The sequence below is a fragment of the Zea mays genome, chromosome 9 (assembly GCF_902167145.1).
Source record: "Zea mays cultivar B73 chromosome 9, Zm-B73-REFERENCE-NAM-5.0, whole genome shotgun sequence".
Lineage (NCBI taxonomy): Eukaryota > Viridiplantae > Streptophyta > Magnoliopsida > Poales > Poaceae > Zea > Zea mays.
In genome coordinates this window covers 105,013,581-105,032,412 of record NC_050104.1, presented here as the reverse complement: position 1 = coordinate 105,032,412, position 18,832 = coordinate 105,013,581, and the positions used below count along the sequence as shown (strand labels likewise).

At 44.8% G+C, this 18,832-nt stretch overlaps 1 non-coding gene across 1 annotated transcript; it reads left to right on the top strand.

Annotated features, from left to right (window-relative positions):
- Positions 1-10,764: 10,764 nt before the first annotated feature.
- TRNAL-CAG (transfer RNA leucine (anticodon CAG)) lies at positions 10,765-10,845 on the top strand. Its single transcript has one exon. It is a non-coding gene; the product is annotated as a tRNA-Leu (tRNA).
- Positions 10,846-18,832: the final 7,987 nt, after the last annotated feature.

Below are 18,832 nucleotides of genomic sequence, written 5' to 3'. Positions count from 1 at the left end.
GGCCGGGACGGACAGGGCGTGACGGGCCAGCGGGCGCGCGCGAGCAGGAGGGCGGCCGTGGCCGCCGCCGGCGGAGACGAGCGAGAGCGGCGGCGGGCCGGGCGGGGCGCGCAGGGAGCGGCCGCGCGCTGGGGGCAGGGCACACTGGCGGCGGGCGCGCTCGCGAGCAGGGGAGGGCGGCCGCGGCCGGCGGTGGCGGAGGAGTCGCGAGGGCGACACGGGAGAGCGGCAGGCGGCGGCGCGGGAGCGAGATAGAGCGACGACGTGAGGTGAGAAAGAGAGAGAAGAGAGAAAGAGTCGGGAGCCATTATTATAGCTTTATTTTCGGCGGCCTGGGCGCTGTCCGCCAAAAATAAGGTTATTTTTGGCGGCTGTGCTAGGGGCCGCCGAAAATAAGCTTATTTCCGGCGGCTCGTAGGTGCCGCCGAAAATACTAACTTATTTTCGGCGGCCAGAGCCCGGCCGCTGAAAATACATCTGGCCGCCGAAAATGCTTGTACCTGTTGTTGTGCATATCCGCTCGTAGATATAGAACCACACAAGTAATTTACCTGTCGAGTAAACTGTATCTGCTAGAAAAGTCTCAAATTTTAGTACGACAATCACTTAAAATAACAAACAAGCACACAAAGATAAGTTCAACTTCAGATATAACAATCTATATGATTACATAGCTTGATAGTTAAATGAATGATAGAATAAAGATTTTTTAGCTAAGATAGACTTTATTAGATGATAATAGTGGTATGATACGGGTGTATTTTACACACGGGTATATGGGTATGGGTAGTATCCACCCGTACCTGTACCTGTCTACCTCACGGTTAGAGGTTCTTGCCCATCGAGATGACGCAGGACAACATGATTCTATGTGATGTAGAGATTTGGTTTAAGAGGAAACTTAAACAACACAGTTTGACCCTTGCTTCATTGGAAAGGATGATAGCAAGACTCAGATCAAAGGTAAAAATTTTAAAGGAGGGAGATACCAATACATCCTTTTTTCCGTTTGCAGGCCTGCCTAATGTAAGAAGAGAAACGTCATATCCAAGTTGATAGATGAAGACCAGGTGGTAACCGCTCAAGAGAAAAAGCATGAAGTTTTGTATGGCTTTTTCTCTAATCTGTTAGGTACAGCTAGGCAGCGCGAGTTTACCTTAGACCTAGAGGCTTGTCATAGGATTGAGGTTGACCTTGGTGCTTTGGATTTCCCCATCACAAAAGAGGAGGTTCGGGCCACTATTGCTAGTCTTCCTTCGGATAAAGCGCTAGGGTCGGATGGTTTCACATGAAGGTTCTATAAGAAGTGTTGGCACATCATCAAGTTCGATTTTTTGGCTGCAATTATTGCTCTTCACCAAGGAAATGCACAGAAGTTGGGCTATTGAATTTAGCTTTTTTAGCTCTCATTCCTAAGAAGGTTGAGGCCATGAAGCCTGGAGATTATAGACCCATAAGTCTCATTCACAATTTTGCCAAGTTGGTCTCCAAAATCCTAGCTAATCGTTTGGCCCCTTATCTCCATAAAGTGGTGGCTGCTAACTAAAGTGCCTTTGTGAAGGGTCATTCCATTCATGATAATTATATGTTGGTTCAACACTTGATCAAGTCCATCCATAGAAAGATGATTGCTAGTCTCTTCTTAAAGCTTGATATTATAAAAGCTTTTGTTTCGGTGTCGTGGGCTTTTCTTTTAGAGATTTTATCTCATCTTGGATTTGGACCAAAGTGGTGTGGCCTTGTTTCCAACATGCTGGCAACTTCCTGTACGCAAGTGTTGTTAAATGGGGTCCCAGGTGATTTCATTAGGCATCGACGGGGATCGCACCAAGGCAATCCATTGTCCCCTATGCTTTTAATCATAGTTATGGACGTTCTAAATAGTCTTTTTAGACTTGTTGAGGAAAGAGGGTTGTTGCAAAGCTTACATGTTGGGAGTTTTTAAAAACTGGCTCTTATCCTGCGCTGATGATGTGGTGCTGTTTGTGAAACCATAAGAAGCAGATTTGAAATGTGTAAAGATGATCCTAGACTGTTTTGGAGAGGCCTCTGGACTTGTTGCAAACTTGCACAAAAGTTGTGCTCTTCTAAACAGATGTGTAGAATCAACAGTTCAGGATAGCTGTGCTAGTTTGCAATGTGCTCTGGGTGCTTTCCCATGCACTTATTTGGGACTACCTATTTCACACAAAATTGAGGAGGAATGGCCTTTGGAAGTGCATTGAGAAGATAGCTAACCGGTTGCCTAGTTGGAAAGCCTCTCTTTTCAATCTTGCTGGAAAAACAATCCTTGTTAGATTTGTTCTCTCAGCTATCCTTGTGTATTTATTCATCACCATGAATGTTCCGAAGTGGGTAATTAAGACTATTGACAAGATTCGTTGAGGATTTCTTTGGAAGGGTAGGAAAGAAGTGAATGTGGGTAGTTGTCTTGTGTCCTAGGAAAAAAATCACTAAACCATTGAACCTTGGAGGGCTCGTTTTACCCAATCTGCAGTTTATGGTTTGGGCGCTCCAAACAAAATGGCGTTGGTTGCAACAAACAAATCTTAATAGGTTGTGGAGTGGGTTGGATTTCCCTGTGCAGCAGCAGGCCAAGAAGATGTTTGCCATTTCCGTTGTTTCCCATGTGGGAAATGGGTGCAATACGTTGTTTTGGACGGACAATTGGTTAGCAGGGTGTTCTATTGCTGAATTTGTGCCGGAGGTCTGAGAGCACCTAGAGGGGGGGTGAATAGGTGATCCTTTAAATAACAACACTAAATAGCCAAAACTTGGTTATGAAATATTAGTAATATTAATCCAAGATGCTATAGCGAGAACTCTTCACTTGATTGTTCCTTTAGAATGAGGTATTGAACTTAGGAACAATATCACAAGTGATTGAGCGAGAACTCGAGAAGAGAAACCAATCACAATAAAAAGTGACATAAGAGACACGGTGATTTTATCCCGTGGTTCGGTCAATGCCTACTCCACGTTGTGGTGACCTCCTTCGGTCAAGGATTGCACTCAATCCCTCTTAATTGATCCAATTATCAAACTTGAGTACCACAGTTTTCTTCCTTAGTAGATGTTTCTCGTTTGTGAGGAATCTCCACAAGTTGGAGCCTCTCACCCTTACAAGATTGATCCCAATGAAAACCACAAGAGTAAGGGAGGGAAAGAAACACACACAAGAGCTAGAGTCACAGCGAAGTCACACACACAAGTTAAGACAAGAGCACACAAAACACAGTGCAACAAGTTCACAACTAGACAAGTGCTCAAATCTCAATCACAATGATCTGGATGCGTGCTTGCGGAGTTTAGGCGTCTTAGGATGTTCAATGGAGGCTTGGTGTAGTGCTCCATGCGCCTAGGGGTCCCTTTTATAGCCCCAAGGCAGCTAGGAGCCGTTGGATCTCCTTGGTAGGCAATTCTTGCCTTCTGTCGGTTGACGCACCGGATAGTCCGGTGCACCACCGGACATGAATAGTGCCCGATTTCTTTCTTCTTCTGGCAAAGCCGATCGTTGAGCCTTTGGTCCCCTTGGCGCACCGGACAGTCCGGTGCGGCCTAGTGACCGTTGGCTCTAGCCACACGTCGCCCGCTGATCGCGCTGTCGACCGTTGGCGCAGGCGCTGTTGGCTCACCGGACAATCCGGTGCGCCATCGGACAGTCTGACGATTTTTAGCCACGACGCCCTCGCCGATTCTCGAGAGCAGCGAGTTCGCTGCTGAACCAGCCTGTGCACCAGTGTCCGGTGCACACCGAACAGTCTGGTGCACCGAAGGCTAGTGCAAGTTTGGCTAGACTTAGCCAAACTTCTCCAATCCAATTTCATTTGATTTGTCAAGGTTCTTAGCACTTAGAGAAATATGTTAGTACCAAAAACAATTCACTAAGGCCAGAGTCATACCTTGATTCTTTGATTTTCATCTCTTTAGAACTTAGCACATATGAACCAAAATACTATGCGTTAGGCATTGTTGGGGGCTTTCCTCTTCCGAAGGTCCTCAAAACGTGATTAATACGTTTTTCAGTGTAACATAGACTGATACAGGAGGCTTCGACTTTGGGATGAAAGCATGCATGATATGGAGATACAACCCGGGAGCAGGATGAACGGGCGTCGAAGCTGTGGCGGAAGAAGCTTCGGCTCAACACAATGACGAAGGTGGAAGATGGAACCGACCTAAAGGAGAAAAGACTACTTAACCCTTGACAGCTTGCCTTATTGTTAGCAGTAAAAGTCAGGGACATGAATGTAATTTTGTCCGGGCTGCGCCCCGTGCCTATAAATAGATGAACAGTAACATCGTACTGTTCACGCTGAACGGTAATCGCTCCGGTGTCATCCTCGCATTTCCAGCTTCTGTCAAGCTGAAGGTATCAATGTAATATAAATATTGTGAATGTTTGTCCATGTTTATAAAACAGGAATGTAAGTAATTTGTTAACATATCATCGTTATTTATGTTCTCTTGTATTTCATGTACCTTCATTTGTACTTATTTACTGAAACGATGAAGGTATATCCTTCATGACCTTCGTCTGAGAATCATTAAACCCAAAAGGAGATAATGAATCGAAGGACGAAGGTCTTTAATCGTTAACAATTGTGTTGCTTTGTTCTTGATGTATAGCATTCGAGAGCAAGGACCAACAAACATCTAATCACCAAAACATTTATGGAAAAGGCCCAAGGGCACATTTCCCTTTCAAGGTCTTTGCAAAGGTGGACAAATTAACTATTGCTTCTAAAACAGTGGCTCAAGGCCTCCACAATAGATCTTGGGTAAGGGATATTAGTTCTACTCCTACCCTTGTGGGCATACAACAGTACCTTTGCCTTTGGGATACCTTGGGAGAGGTTGAGCTCAATCAGCATGAAGATATGCATGTGTGTCGGCATGAAGCCTTAGGTTCTTTCTCTTTAAAATCCTGCTACAATGTCTTGTTCATGGGATCAACCACCTTCGAACCATGGAAAAGATTGTGGAAATCATGGGCCCCCTTCAAAGTGCAACTTTTTCTTCGGTTAGCAATAAATAAAAATGTTGGTCAACTGATAGATTGGAGATAGGAGGGCTGGAGCACCCAGATGCTTGCCCTCTCTACGATCAGGAACAAGAAACCGCTCAACATCTTCTAGCTTCTTGCGTCTTCGCCCGACATTTCTGATACATCATTCTTTCACCTTTTGGTTTGGGGCATCTCTCTCCTGGGGCACATGTGTCATCTTTTGTTGATTGGTGGAAAGAGGTGAGCAGCAAAGTAAATAAGAAATGGAGAAAGGGCTTCAAAGTGTCATCATCTTAGGAGCTTGGTGCTTATGGTTGCAAAGAAACTAGGCTGTCTTTGATGGTGAATCTCCTACCATTGGAAAAGTGAAGAGGTACCTACTTGATGAGCTAGCATGTTGGGTGATGGCTGGGGCCAAGAATCTGGAAAGTTTAGGCCTAGCAACAGCCCTTAGCTCAACAGGAATGTTCTAGTGGGTAGTGTGTAGTCGTGCTTCTATTGTGCCTCATGATGGATCAATTTCTGTTTTTGTGTTTTTTGGCCACCTTAAGTGGCCTAGGATGCTTGTATATGTCTGCTTGGACTTCTTTTTACTCTCTACTTAATATAATGATGTGCAACCCTCCTGCGTTTTCCGAGAAAAAACATACATGTGGTTAAAGAAATCATTTCGTACCCGCCTTCATATCGGGTAAAACCCGTCAATACTACACCATATTATATCTACAATGTTGAACCAAAACATAATCATTACCACTAGATGTGAAGTGCACAGAAAAAAGAATGTGTCAATATATTGGAAGTAGTCAAACGTCCTCGTGTACCACCACTAGCAACAACACATTCACCCGTCCTTCTTAAGTTCGTTGTTGATCAATACCGTGGCAACATCAATTGCGTCTTTACGGTATCCACATGTGCAGGAATGAAACATCGTGACACCGGTGTGGTAGCACCACACACACAACGAGTGAAACAACAATGACATTTTGAATTCCTGCAACCCTAGGGTGAGAGCTGGCGATGGCTAAGATGATCTCTTAAGCATATTAGACCCTTTGTATATATAGATCCTTGCTAATAGATTTTTACCCTAAAGATTTATTAGCATTCTCATGGATCATGATTGTCTCTTAGGTATATATTCAACAATCTCTCACTTGAATTAGAGTTCATCATCTATGCAACTGTTTCAACCCCTTAGTGTGTGACCTGTTAGTTTCATGTGTAGACAACCATGATCGGAAACTATTTTTAAGCAATTAGTCAATAGTGACGTCTAGCAACATATATTGAATCCCATGCACATAAAATATTATATCAATTGAGCCTTGATATACACATATCTTGATCCTTTTGCCACACAATGTTCGTTGAACTCAAGGAGAGATTTGTGCCATCCTTGTAATAGCTTAATATTTCACTCAATCTTGTAGTGGATTACAACTTGTGGCTAACTTTTTAGTCATATAATGTTTAACTCTTTAATCACATCGGCATGACCATGCACTTTTTATATGACCATATTGAGGGGCCCAGATATATCTCTTCCATTATGTAGGAGGGACAAATTTCGTCTTGATTTGCTTACACCTTTAAGTAAGATGGACTCGACCCATTTGTCTAAGGAATTTTGGTGTTTGCTGATCAACATAACAGGTGGACTAGTGTTTTGCAAGTGTATATAGTTCACATGATGCGAAGTGGATTAGATTGAGGCTCTGAAGATGCAACACCTCAAAAAAAGACCTAAAATACACATAGAAGATTCACAAACATTTAGCACAAGTCCAAGACATAAGACCAAAAGAGCACAAGTGAAAAGACTAAAAAATCAAGAACTGGGCTGCCAGCTGGTGCACAAGACCGATCCGGTGGTGCATCGGACCATGTGCGTAGAGAGCTCTGCAAATGGCTTTTGGGCAGCTGGCGCACCAGAACGGTCTAGTGGGACATCGAACCATGGTCCAACGACTAGTCTCCAACGGTCATCTGACGTGACGGCATCGGACCGTGTGGGTGGCACACTGTATCGTCTACAGTGTTGTCAGAGCCCGACGACTAGTTGATGTGGAGAGTCCGGATCGGTGGTCCGATGCAACGTAGACAGAGAAAAATCTACTTTATCTCCAACGACTAGAGTTGAGGGGGCTCTATAAATACCGCCCTAGCCGGCCATTTGAAGGTATGGGAGCCCAAGCAACATACCAACACATGCGATACACATCTCCAAGGCTTCAAACACCCAAGTGCTTAATAGAATCAATCAATGATTAGTGTAGGTGTTTTACGAAATGCTTAGGTTAGTTAGACCGCTTGTGCATTTGCTCTAGGCTGTTCCTAGTTAGTTGAGTGAGTTTAGAAAAACCCACCAAACCCTCGGTTATTGCGTGAGCTATTGTAATATTGTATCGAGTGTGGCGAGAGTCTTGTGAGACCGCATCAACCGCGTTTGTGGTGCGGCCGCCACCGTGTACTGGAGGGAACGAGGCCCACGACGATTCGATTGGAAGCTCGATAGTGGAGACGGTGGGGAGCATCTGAGAGGAGCCAGAAGTAGAGCACCACTTGCGCATGGAGAAGGCTCGTGGCTCTCTATAGAATTACTCGACCATGGTGCTGGGCCCTCGTATGGGCTACCCTTTCGTAGGGGCACCAACGAGGATTACTCGGGACCTTGCGCAGTTTCGGATACCTCGGTAAAAATATCGGTGATGCTCCTGAGGTGGGTGGGCGAGAGGTGCACCCCTAGGCCCAAGTGACGGCGCTGCACCCCGACCCATGACCGACAGTGGTGCCCCCCCGACACGTGAGGGGCAGCTACGCCCCATGAGGCGTGAGAATCGAGTGGCGGCCAAGCAAGGCGAGAGGTGCACACGACGGCGGTCACACGTGACATCCTCCGATCCAGCGCGGTTTGGGTGCCCCTAGTGACGACCTCGTTCGATCTTATGGCCTCGGCAATGTTCTCCAGTGACTACCTTCTTCAATCCATGTTATGCAATCGATTATTGTGTTTTATGCCAACGACATTCACTATTACGCTAAAAACTAAAGGATTTTATGCTCGAACATGAAGTTCGTCCACCATTGTATCGTATGGCATATTTCCACGTGCACATTGAAAAGGGAATCCTTGATTTATGGTGTCTGTGACTGCCATAAAAATCCAATTACCTAATCAACTCCCCCTAATTAAATCACCCTAATCAACTCATCTAGTCAAATCCCTTAATTTGTGGTTGCTGCATGGACATGGTGAATTGTTGGTTTGGAGTGAATCAATATTTACAATATATCTAAACACTACATATGCTCAAACTTGATGATTTTTACGATCATTAATACAACACATTAGAGTTATCAACGTCTCTCACGTCGGCTCGGTATTTGCGGTCCAAACTAAGGGTTTTTACGCTCAAATTTGAAGGTCTTTATGCTCGAACCTAGAGTACGTCCATCAGTATACCGCATGCAATATTTTTCGCATGCACAGTGGAAAGAAAACCCTTTGATTTATGGTATCAGTGACTGCCATAAAAAACAAATTTCCTAATCAATTCGTCTAATTAAATCCCTAATCAACTTTCCTCATAAATACCTTGATTTATGGTGGTCGCATGCACGTGGGGGCTGTTGATTCGGAGTGAATCAACATTTTACTATATCTAGCACTATGTTATGCTCAAACTTAGGATTTTTCGATCATGAATTCAATATATCAGAGTTATCGACATCTCTGACATTGGCTCAGTATTTACGCTCATAACTGAGGGTTTACGCTCAAAATGGAAGGTTTTACGCTCGAACCTGAAGATGCATCCACCAGTGTACTGCATGCCATTTTTATGGCTACCATAATTTTTTGACCTAAAACCAATCAACAAATTGTACCTACCATAAAAAATCATCCATGCCATAAAATCAGATCATGCAAGCGCGCCTGATCAAATTGCCCCTAATTTCTGTCACAAAATCGTACCTACCACAAAAACTGCACCTAATTTTTCATGGACTTGTTGGTTGGACCCATATTAGAACTTTTTCATCAATTATGATGCACAATGTAGATATTTATGTAACTTTCTATAAGGATTTATGCTTTGCGTGATACCTGCCATCTAATTTTTGTGAGCATGCAATGAAAACTCAACGACATGCCATAATTATTGGATCTACCATAAAAAATAGGAACCACATGCAGCGGGTGGAGGGGGCGCGCCCGCATGCATGCATGCGCTTGGTGCTTGTTGGGCGCGGTGCATGGGGTGGCTTGGGCTTCCTGTAACTATTGCAGGCCCTGAGACCCACTGCTGCTTCAGAAGAAATTACGTTAATGTCTTTGGCAATTTTTGTAGTAATGTGTATAGGATTTGAGGCTATAATTGTAATTCTACACCGTATACCGAGTTATCCCTATATATATAGGTGAACAACGTCTATGCACAGGGTGACTTATTCATGTAGCACCGGATTGTTCCGCCTCCAAAGTTAAGTTAATCCTCGCCAATAGATTGCTTCTTGTACTTACGAAGGTATAAATGTATTCATTTGTAAATTTGTAAGAAGAGAATAATAAGAGGGTACAACTCCGAGGATCTCTTTTGTGCATTTGTGTTCTCAATTTCATTAAGGTTTCAATCTCATTAGCCTTCTCCTAATCAGCTCATCTCGGAAGCTGGAGATAAATTGAAAAAGGAGAAGGCCTCTCTCTCTCTTTATTAATTGTGTTGCCTTGTTTTGATGCCTTCTAGGAATAAAAAGAGTGACCAAGACCTGCGATGACTTTATCAATCTTAAAAACTCTTAGCTTAGCTTAATCTTTAAGGGATGAATATATATATGTGTACTATATTATGTTTCAAACAACTAATTAAAGTTTGATTATATGTGTATTAAACTTTAATATTCTAAATAGGTTTTTAGAATATGCCTTCGGAATTCGAACGACGGGAGGCAAAAACGGAACACGAAGTCACGTCTGATACTGCCTTCGGAATTCGGATGATCCGATGCGATCAGATCGTCAGAAGGAACCACAACTTTTGGCTCACGATATGCTACGCCTTGTACTTATTAAATACTCCTGGTCCTAGCTATGGAGCGAGGTGCACTGCCCAAGAGATCGGAAATATTCGACATTTTTTAAGACTGAATTCACGACCGGGAGCTAAATTTTGCAATGTAGTGTTACTAGTCCACTAGAGTGGTTCTTCACCTTTCCAGCAAAGAGATATTAATACTTTTTTTAAGATACTTTAACTTGGTAATATGATAGAATTATGCTCCCTGGCCTAAGGACCATGAGGGTCTCAACTTATTTGTTTCCTTATTAGCATAAATAGTTATTTAGCCCATTTGAACACCACAACAATGCTATCTATACAGTAGTACGACATTTGTGTTCAATCGACTTTTTTATACTGTTTATTCGATCATTTATCTTGTTTAATGAACTAATTAGCATTAAGAGCAACTCCAACAGATGTTGTAAATGAATCCAAAAAGAGTTGTTAGGGTGAAAAAGCTTCTAAACTGACCAAAAAGAGTTTTTAGGGTGAAGTAGTAAACTCCATCCAAACTTCATACGCTTCATTAGAAAAACCAACTAAGGATCCATCTGTTTTTATTTTCGTTTTTGAGTTTTACTGAAGGGGGAATGTCCACCGCCATATATGCAACTGCAGTAATGAACAATATTATCTTCCCTCAAATATATTTGTATGTATAGAAAAATAAATTGAGATCAGCATGTAGTCAAGATGGCCGAGTTGGTCTAAGGCGCCAGTTTCAGGTACTGGTCCGAAAGGGCATGGGTTCAAATCCCATTCTTGACATATATTTTTTTCTGTTACTTGACATACGTTCTCTTTTTTATTTATATTTCTAATATATTTTATACTTTGTATATACTGCTAAAAATTCTATTTCTATTTTTCAAAACGATTCTTGACATATCTTCCTACCTTATATACTATTTTTTAAAAAAATATATATTTTTGACATATATTTTCCCCTTTTATATTTTTATTTCTAATATATCTAAATTGTGTATGCTGATATTAGTTCTATTTTTGTTTTTGGACCTATTGTTGATATATCTTTTCTATTGTTTTCGATTACTAACAATATATCTTTGCATAAAAAAATCTATGATCCAATTCAAATAATAAAAAAAACCCAATAAACTAAATTCCTGAAACTGTTAGCATAGATGGATAAGATGGGCATATCGCGCTGTAGTGCATGTTCACTGTTTTCTCTGTAATTTAAGTACTACCCGCATGATACATTGTAAGTGTGAAGCTTTAATTACTTTTATACATGTTCTGCTAATGCGTTTTGTTTGCAATGAGTCAATGACCTACGCCACAAACCCAACACTACACAGGGCTATCGAATGCATGGGGCTGCAGTCTATTCGTTAAAGTGCGCAACACAATGAACAATTTTTAAAGGGAAATTAACATGGCAACATATCATATACAACCGGACATGTTGACAGGGACGGGCCCAAAATTTAAAAAATGGCTATTCAAAATTGATAAGGGGTAAAAAAAAATTGGTGTGTATATAAAGTCTAACTATTTATTATATATAATACCGTAATATATTGCACAGCTATAAATTTATAGCATATATATGATAAGTCTAGACCTAGTTAGTAGGGATGGCAATGAGTTTGAAATTTTTGGGTAGAGGGTTTTCAAACCCCTATTCGCGGGTTTAATATTAAACCCGCACCTGCATCTGTTACCTACGACATGTACAATATGCACAACAAGGCTATTCATCATTTTTGGCGGCCAGCCATATTTTTGGTGGATAGGGGTTAGCCACCGCAAATGAAGAATAAATTTTGGTGATTCTATCGCCGCCAAAACCATAGCCGTCGAAAATAAGCGCCCTAGGGTACTAGGCCCGGCTCTTTCTCTCTCTCCTTCCTTTCTCACCCTCGCGCGCTCGGAACCAGCAGTGCCGCCACCTCTCCACCGGCCAGACTCGCCGTCCCCTTGCCGGCCCCTCACCGGACGTCGCCTTTCCTAGCGGTCGGACCCGCCACCACGCGCCCCCTCGCCTCTCCTAGCAGTCGGACTGCCGCCCCTCGCCACCCCTTGGCTAGGCCTGGCCGGCCTCACCGCGCCATGTCCCCGACGTCGGCTCGTTGCCCTCTCCCCTGGCCTCGCATCGTCGCTCCCTCTTGTGGATGCCACGAGCGAAGGTTTTTTTATTTGTTTTTTAGATTATTTTCGACAACCAGTTTTATATTAGCCGCCAAAATTAGTGATTGGTAGTATATGTAATGAGTTATTGGGTCAAGTTCGTTGTTTAATTGTTTGCTCTGAATTTTTTTTATTTTCGGCGGCTTGGTCTGAACCACCGAAAAAAGCATATATAGTTTTCGGTGGTCTAGGCCAGGGCGTCGACATTAGCTTCTATTTTCGGCAGCCAGAGTAAAACCGCCAAAAATACGGCCTCGGTGAGGCCGCCGAAAATAGTAGATAATTTTCGGCTACATTTGTGGCGGCCAGAAGCTACCGAAAATAGCCCATATGCAGCCAAAAATAGTCTATTTTCGGAGCTTCTGGCTGCCGAAAATGTACTGTAGTAATGCTACCCATTCCCGCGACCCACGGGTAGGGTTGAGAATCAAACCCGCATCCGTACCCGCGGGCACAAACTGACACCCAAATCCGAACCCTATAAGGTTTTACTCACATTCACGCGAGTAAAATATGCTCGTTGCCATCCCTACTACCTAGTAATAACCATTGCTAATTGGCTATTTCCAAAAGAACTAGATTCCCATTTCTCAATCATAGCTAGGCAAATAGTAGTTATCGTACTAAGTTGAACTGTTGAAACGGTTCTACGTGGTCTATCGATAGGACGAACCGAGTTTTTTTAGCCTTTTTTGAAAAAAAAATCACGTTTACACACCCTAAACGACTTAATCTTATTCATAGACCCTTTACTCGGAGCCACAAGCCATGACGTCGAGGTAACATGTCTTGGCGCCACAGTCCATAGCACCGATCTCAGTACTGAGCTAGGATTTTAGGCGTGGGCCGAAGTACTCCTTCCCATTCTCTCTCTCACCCTCTCTATTTCGCTGCCGTCGCCCGATCTCCGCCCTCCGCGCCCCGCCGCCCGCCGGAACTCCCTCGCCGACTCCCGCGTGTTGCTTCCTCGCTGGACACAATTTAAACTTAGTTTATACACAAACAAATAAAAAACAAATTTTATTAAAGGGTAAAGTGAACCAATTCAAATGAGAAAAAATACTTTAGAGGTTATATGAACATTGTTTATAGGTGAAGTGAGTAATTTAGACTTTTGGTTTGTGATTATTATGTCAAATTCTAGGAACTAACCTTTTTAGTGTATCCGATGAGAATTAAGTGAAAGCTAGTACGTCGTAACCTCTAATTAGTGGTAGTGAGATAACATACTGTTTGAACCAGAAATGAGCAAGCGGACGGTCCGGCCCTGAGGCCGGACGGTCCGCGCCTGTGGGCCGGACGGTCCGCGCGTGCGCAGAACAGATTAGGGTTCCGAGTTTTGTGCTACGGTTGTTAGCTATATTCGCGGGATTAGCTCGGAATCAGTTGTGTAAAGGGTCCAGCCCCCCTCCTCTATAAATAGAGAGGTCTACGGCCGATTTGTAATAAACAATCGAATCAATACAACTTTTATTCGCATTTTATCCTAGGAGTAGTTCTAGTCTAGTTTAGGTTTAGCCTCTCAATTCCCAAATTCTTCGCCTCTCTTCGACTCTACGCCGATTGGAGGAGTCTAGGTCGGCCGGCCCGAGCCTAGACAACCCCTAGGATCTCTCCTCCCCGACGGGGTCCCTCCCAGGAGCGAGATCCAGGCCGCCGCCGGCGACTTCCGCCGCCCCTGCGCACGCGCAGACCGTCCGGCCCCAGGGCACGGACCGTCCGGCCGTCAGGCAGGAAACCTTAGCCCCTGCGCCAGGTCGCGGACCGTCCGGTCCCAGGCCGCGGACCGTCCGCGCCTGACCAGAGAGCACCGCCGCCGGTTCTTCTTGAGTATTTGGTGCTCCGAAAAGGCGTCAACATACTTTTTGGCGACTCCGCTGGGGAAAAACATATCTAAGCTCATCAAATCGGCCCTCAATGGCCGGTTCAAGGGATAGCTCTGATATTTCTCCAAGCAACATCATAGAGCCGACTTGGGAAACCTTGCCGGCTGACGAGCAGCTCCAGTTCGAGGAGCACAAGGAGCGGATGATCCAGGAGGCGAAAGCAAAGTTCTTGGCCAACTTCAAAGTGGACAGGAACAACAAGGTCGTCCGACATCGGGCGACGGATCCGGCTTCGCTCCAACCCACGCCAGATATCCCGAATGTAAGTAATACCAACGATCTGCAATCTCTTAGAAATTATGTAGAAGATCAGCGTGAACAAATGCAGAACATCATAGGGGGTATGCAAAGCGATCTTAAGAAACTAGTGCGTGCATTTGATAAATCTAGTATCACAAATTTTCCTTCGCACGAGGTTGAGTTAGGAGGTAACACCCGTAACACATCGGCTACAGGTTGTCACGACCAGTCACAACCCCTTTATGGGATGCCGATGGACACATACCCTGAGCAACCGCAAATCGGCATCAAATCAGCCGATCTGCACATGCCCGGACCGTCCGCACGTGAGCGCGGACCGTCCGGACCAACAACAGTCGGGCCGATTTTTAATGAGTTACCTAGATATGCGCCCGAACCACCACACACAACACAGAATCTAAACTACCCAGTCGGACCGTCCGCGTACAACAACGGACGGTCCGCACATAATCACGGACGGTCCGGGCCAATGTCCGAACAGTCCGCACATGACCTTTTTGAGGAGGATTGTTACCGGAATCCTCACCCGTCCCAGCAGCACTTCCCATCGCACTATACAATGCATCAACCCATTAATTCAAGATCCAGAGCCCAGGAAAGATTTCCGGCCCCACCCAGGAGGCCGGAAAGAAACGATCAAACCTATGACCCATATAGGGCAAATGAAAATGCACCACGTAACTCAAACCAATGGGGGAAAGACAACATGCTAATATCCAGCCAACCCCACCTATGTTTGACCAAAGAGCCGGTGGTCTCGCACCGGCTGCCATTGATATAGTAAGGGAAGAAATAGCCGGGGCATTCCGAGATAAGCTCGGAGTAAGCATGGTCCCTGGGGGGCAATCATATCGGAAACCTTATGACAGCCGATTTGATCACCACCCATACCCACAGGGAACCAGGATACCCGAATTCGCAAAATTTTCGGGTGATCAAGGGAAAAACACACGCGAACATATAGGCCAGTTCTTAGCACAATTGGGAGAATTGGCCGACACAGAGGCATTTCGCGTACGTTTATTTTCATTATCGCTAACAGGAACCGCGTTTGCATGGTATGCCACTTTACCTCCTAATACCATTTCATCATGGGGGGATCTAGAACAAAAATTTCATGATCATTTTTTCTCCGGTGACTATGAGTTGGATTTGGTAGATTTAGTGTCGTTGCGACAGACAAAAGATGAATCGGTTAATGATTACATCCGGAGATTCCGAGATACAAGAAACCGATGCTTTCAAATTCATTTAGCAGAGAAACAGCTAGTAGGATTAGCCTTTAATGGTCTGCGATATTATTTAAAAGAAAGATTAGAAGGCATCCAATTTTTTACACTAGCACAGTTACACCAGAGAGCTTTGGCTTGCGAAAGCCGGAGCAAAGAAACTGCTAAAACAATGCGTCACAACGTACACATAGTAGAATGCGACCAAAGTAGCTCAGATGACGAATCAGCAGAAGTGTACGCTGCCGAAATGGTTTGGCCAAAGCAGGACAAATCTTCGGCTTGTGCTTCCTTACAAGAGGTTCAAAAGAAACGGCAAGAGGAGGTAAAGTTTACATTTAATGTTGGTAAATGTGATAAAATATTTGATGAGTTACTTAAAAATAGCAATATTAAAATAAATCACACTGTTCCATCCGCCGACGAGCTAAAACGTCGTGCGTACTGCAAGTGGCATAACTCATTTTCTCATGCCACTAATGATTGTAATGTATTTCGGCGACAGATTCAATCGGCCATTAACGAAGGACGATTGAAATTTCAGGAAATGCAGGTGGATACAGAGCCCTTTCCGATGAACATGATTGACTTCGAGGGCAAGAAAGTCCTGGTTCGGCCAAATACAGCCGATAAAGGCAAAGGCAAGGAAACAATCATCGGCAATGCTAAAAAGGCCGATGGGGATTGTAAAGTTTCTTGCAGGAAAGTGGTGGCCGAGAAGACTCCCGATGGAGGGGAGACCCTGAAGGTGACCATCACAGCCTCTAACACTGGGGGGCAAGCGCCGATAGGGAGACAGTTGCGGGAACCCGTGCTGCGCATCACGGACAGTCCGCCGTACCGACGCGGACGGTCCGACGCTTCTCCGGACGGTCCGGAGGACTCTGGCGGACGGTCCAGCCATGCTCAGAACTCGCAGCGACCACGTACCTTCAAACCACGATGACCAGAGATAGGTACGTGGAAAACAAATACATTTAAAGCAGCTGGTCGGCTGATCAAGCCTGGCCCAACTTTCGATCAATTGTTGTCTAAATATGTGAAAAAGAAGGTCGGCCCCAGTGACCGGCCACCGAAGCGACCCCGCTCACCCATTCATGAGCAACGTCAGGTCAGGCCGATTGGACCACCTCACCAATCGGAAGAAATGAAAGGTCCTATTGTACAATTGAGACCTAACATGCCGACATGGACCCCTCCACCTCCTTATCCATCTATGCCATATCCATACACATACTTACCTCCACCATATGTCCCAAATCAAATGTGGGGCATGCCACCATATCCATTTGGGATGCCACAGTACCCCGCCTGGGGGGCACCCCAAACGTTCGTTTTTGATAGGTTGGCGCTGCCAGTGCAAGACCAATTGAGCGCTGCTGAATCAGGTCACCAGGCACAGGCCCAACAAGATTGCCGGACTACTCGGCCTCCTAGGCCGACCAATCCGGCAGGGGGGCATATGCCTGTAGCAACTCAAAGAACAACAAAAAAGGACATCATCAAAATAGGCACCGCAGATGTTGTCATACAGGGAGACAATAAAGGGCCGATGATTTTCGGCGAATCGGCCAACACAACCGAAAAGGATACGGCTACCATCAAAACAGCCGATCCAAAATACTCCATGCCTCGATGGTGCCCAGCGGGATTAACACGATCCCAAAAGAGAAAATTACAGCGCCTAAGAGCAAAGGAGAGCCAGGAGAAGGAGGCGGAAAAGACATTTAATGACACACATCCACTATACCCGCCACCGCAAAAGAAATGGAGACCGAAGGCCGTTGAGAAAAAACAAACGGCCACAGAAATAGAAAGTCAACCTGCACCAGGCGCGGACCGTCCGGCCCCCGCGCACGGACCGTCCGCCGTTCACCAGGAAGCCTCTGGACAACCTGCACCAGGTGCGGACCGTCCGGCCCCCGCGTGCGGACCGTCCACCATTCACCAGGAGGCCTCCAACGACACGACAACATCAATGGAAGAGGACGACTTGCTGGGAGAAGACCTGGTCGACTACAAGGCTTCTCCAGAACGCCCAGGTATGGATGTAAATATTATTACATTTTCCGCCGATTGTACTATTATCAGCGACGATGAACCTGTGGTTGCCCAGTTTGATTTTGGTCCTAAAGAAGCCGCCTTTACTAAACCAAAAGAATCGGTAAATCATTTAAAGCCGCTCTTCGTGCGCGGCCACATTGATGGGATACCGATTGCTAAGATGTTGGTAGATGGAGGGGCGGCTGTAAATCTAATGCCTTATTCATTGTACAGAAAATTAGGTAAACAAGATGACGAACTTGTCAAGACCAACATGACCCTCAGCGGTGTTGGAACTGATAGTTCGATCAAAGCCAGGGGAGTCACGTCCGTTGAATTAACCATCGGGACTAAGACCCTTGCTGCTGCATTCTTTGTCGCTGATGTAGAAGGAAATTACAGTTTAATCCTAGGCAGAGATTGGATTCACGCCAATCAATGTATACCTTCTACATTACATCAAATGCTAATACAATGGGTAGGCGATGACATAGAACAAGTACATGCTGATGTATCGGCCTGCATCGCTGTGGCCGATGCCCCTGTACTCTGGACTTATGAGACTGCTACATGTCTCACAGGAGTAGATTTTTCTGATTATCAATTCATAAGTATAGATAAGAGAGGTTTCATTCCTGTAATGCTAGAGCCGATAGAGAATCGGCTAAATCCTAAATAAAGTTTAAATGATGAATACACACAAAGTTCATGAGTCTCTGATCACGGACAGTTCGGCTTCCAAGGCCGGATGGTCTGGTCTTTCACAAAAGGGTTCGGACTTTAAGACCGAACATGTATCACAGCAAAAGGACAGTATTACGGATGATCCGGTCCCCGAGACCGGAAAGTCCGCCGTCACACAAAGACCTTCTGATTCCTCTGTGGGGAACATGATAGAGGAATTCAGAGATCTTGATAAACTAGGACAGGGATTTACATCGGCCGATCCTTTGGAGGAGATTGACATAGGAGATGGTAAAACTCCAAGGCCGACTTTTGTAAACAAGACCCTGGAGACCGATCCTAGAGATGAGATGATCGGTCTATTGAAGGAATATTCAGATTACTTTGCTTGGAATTACACTGAGATGCCTGGATTAAGCCGAGAGATCGTAGAGCATCGTGAAAGGGAAATGTGCCCTTGGGCCATTTCTAAGTATTTTGGTGATTAAGTGCAAACAC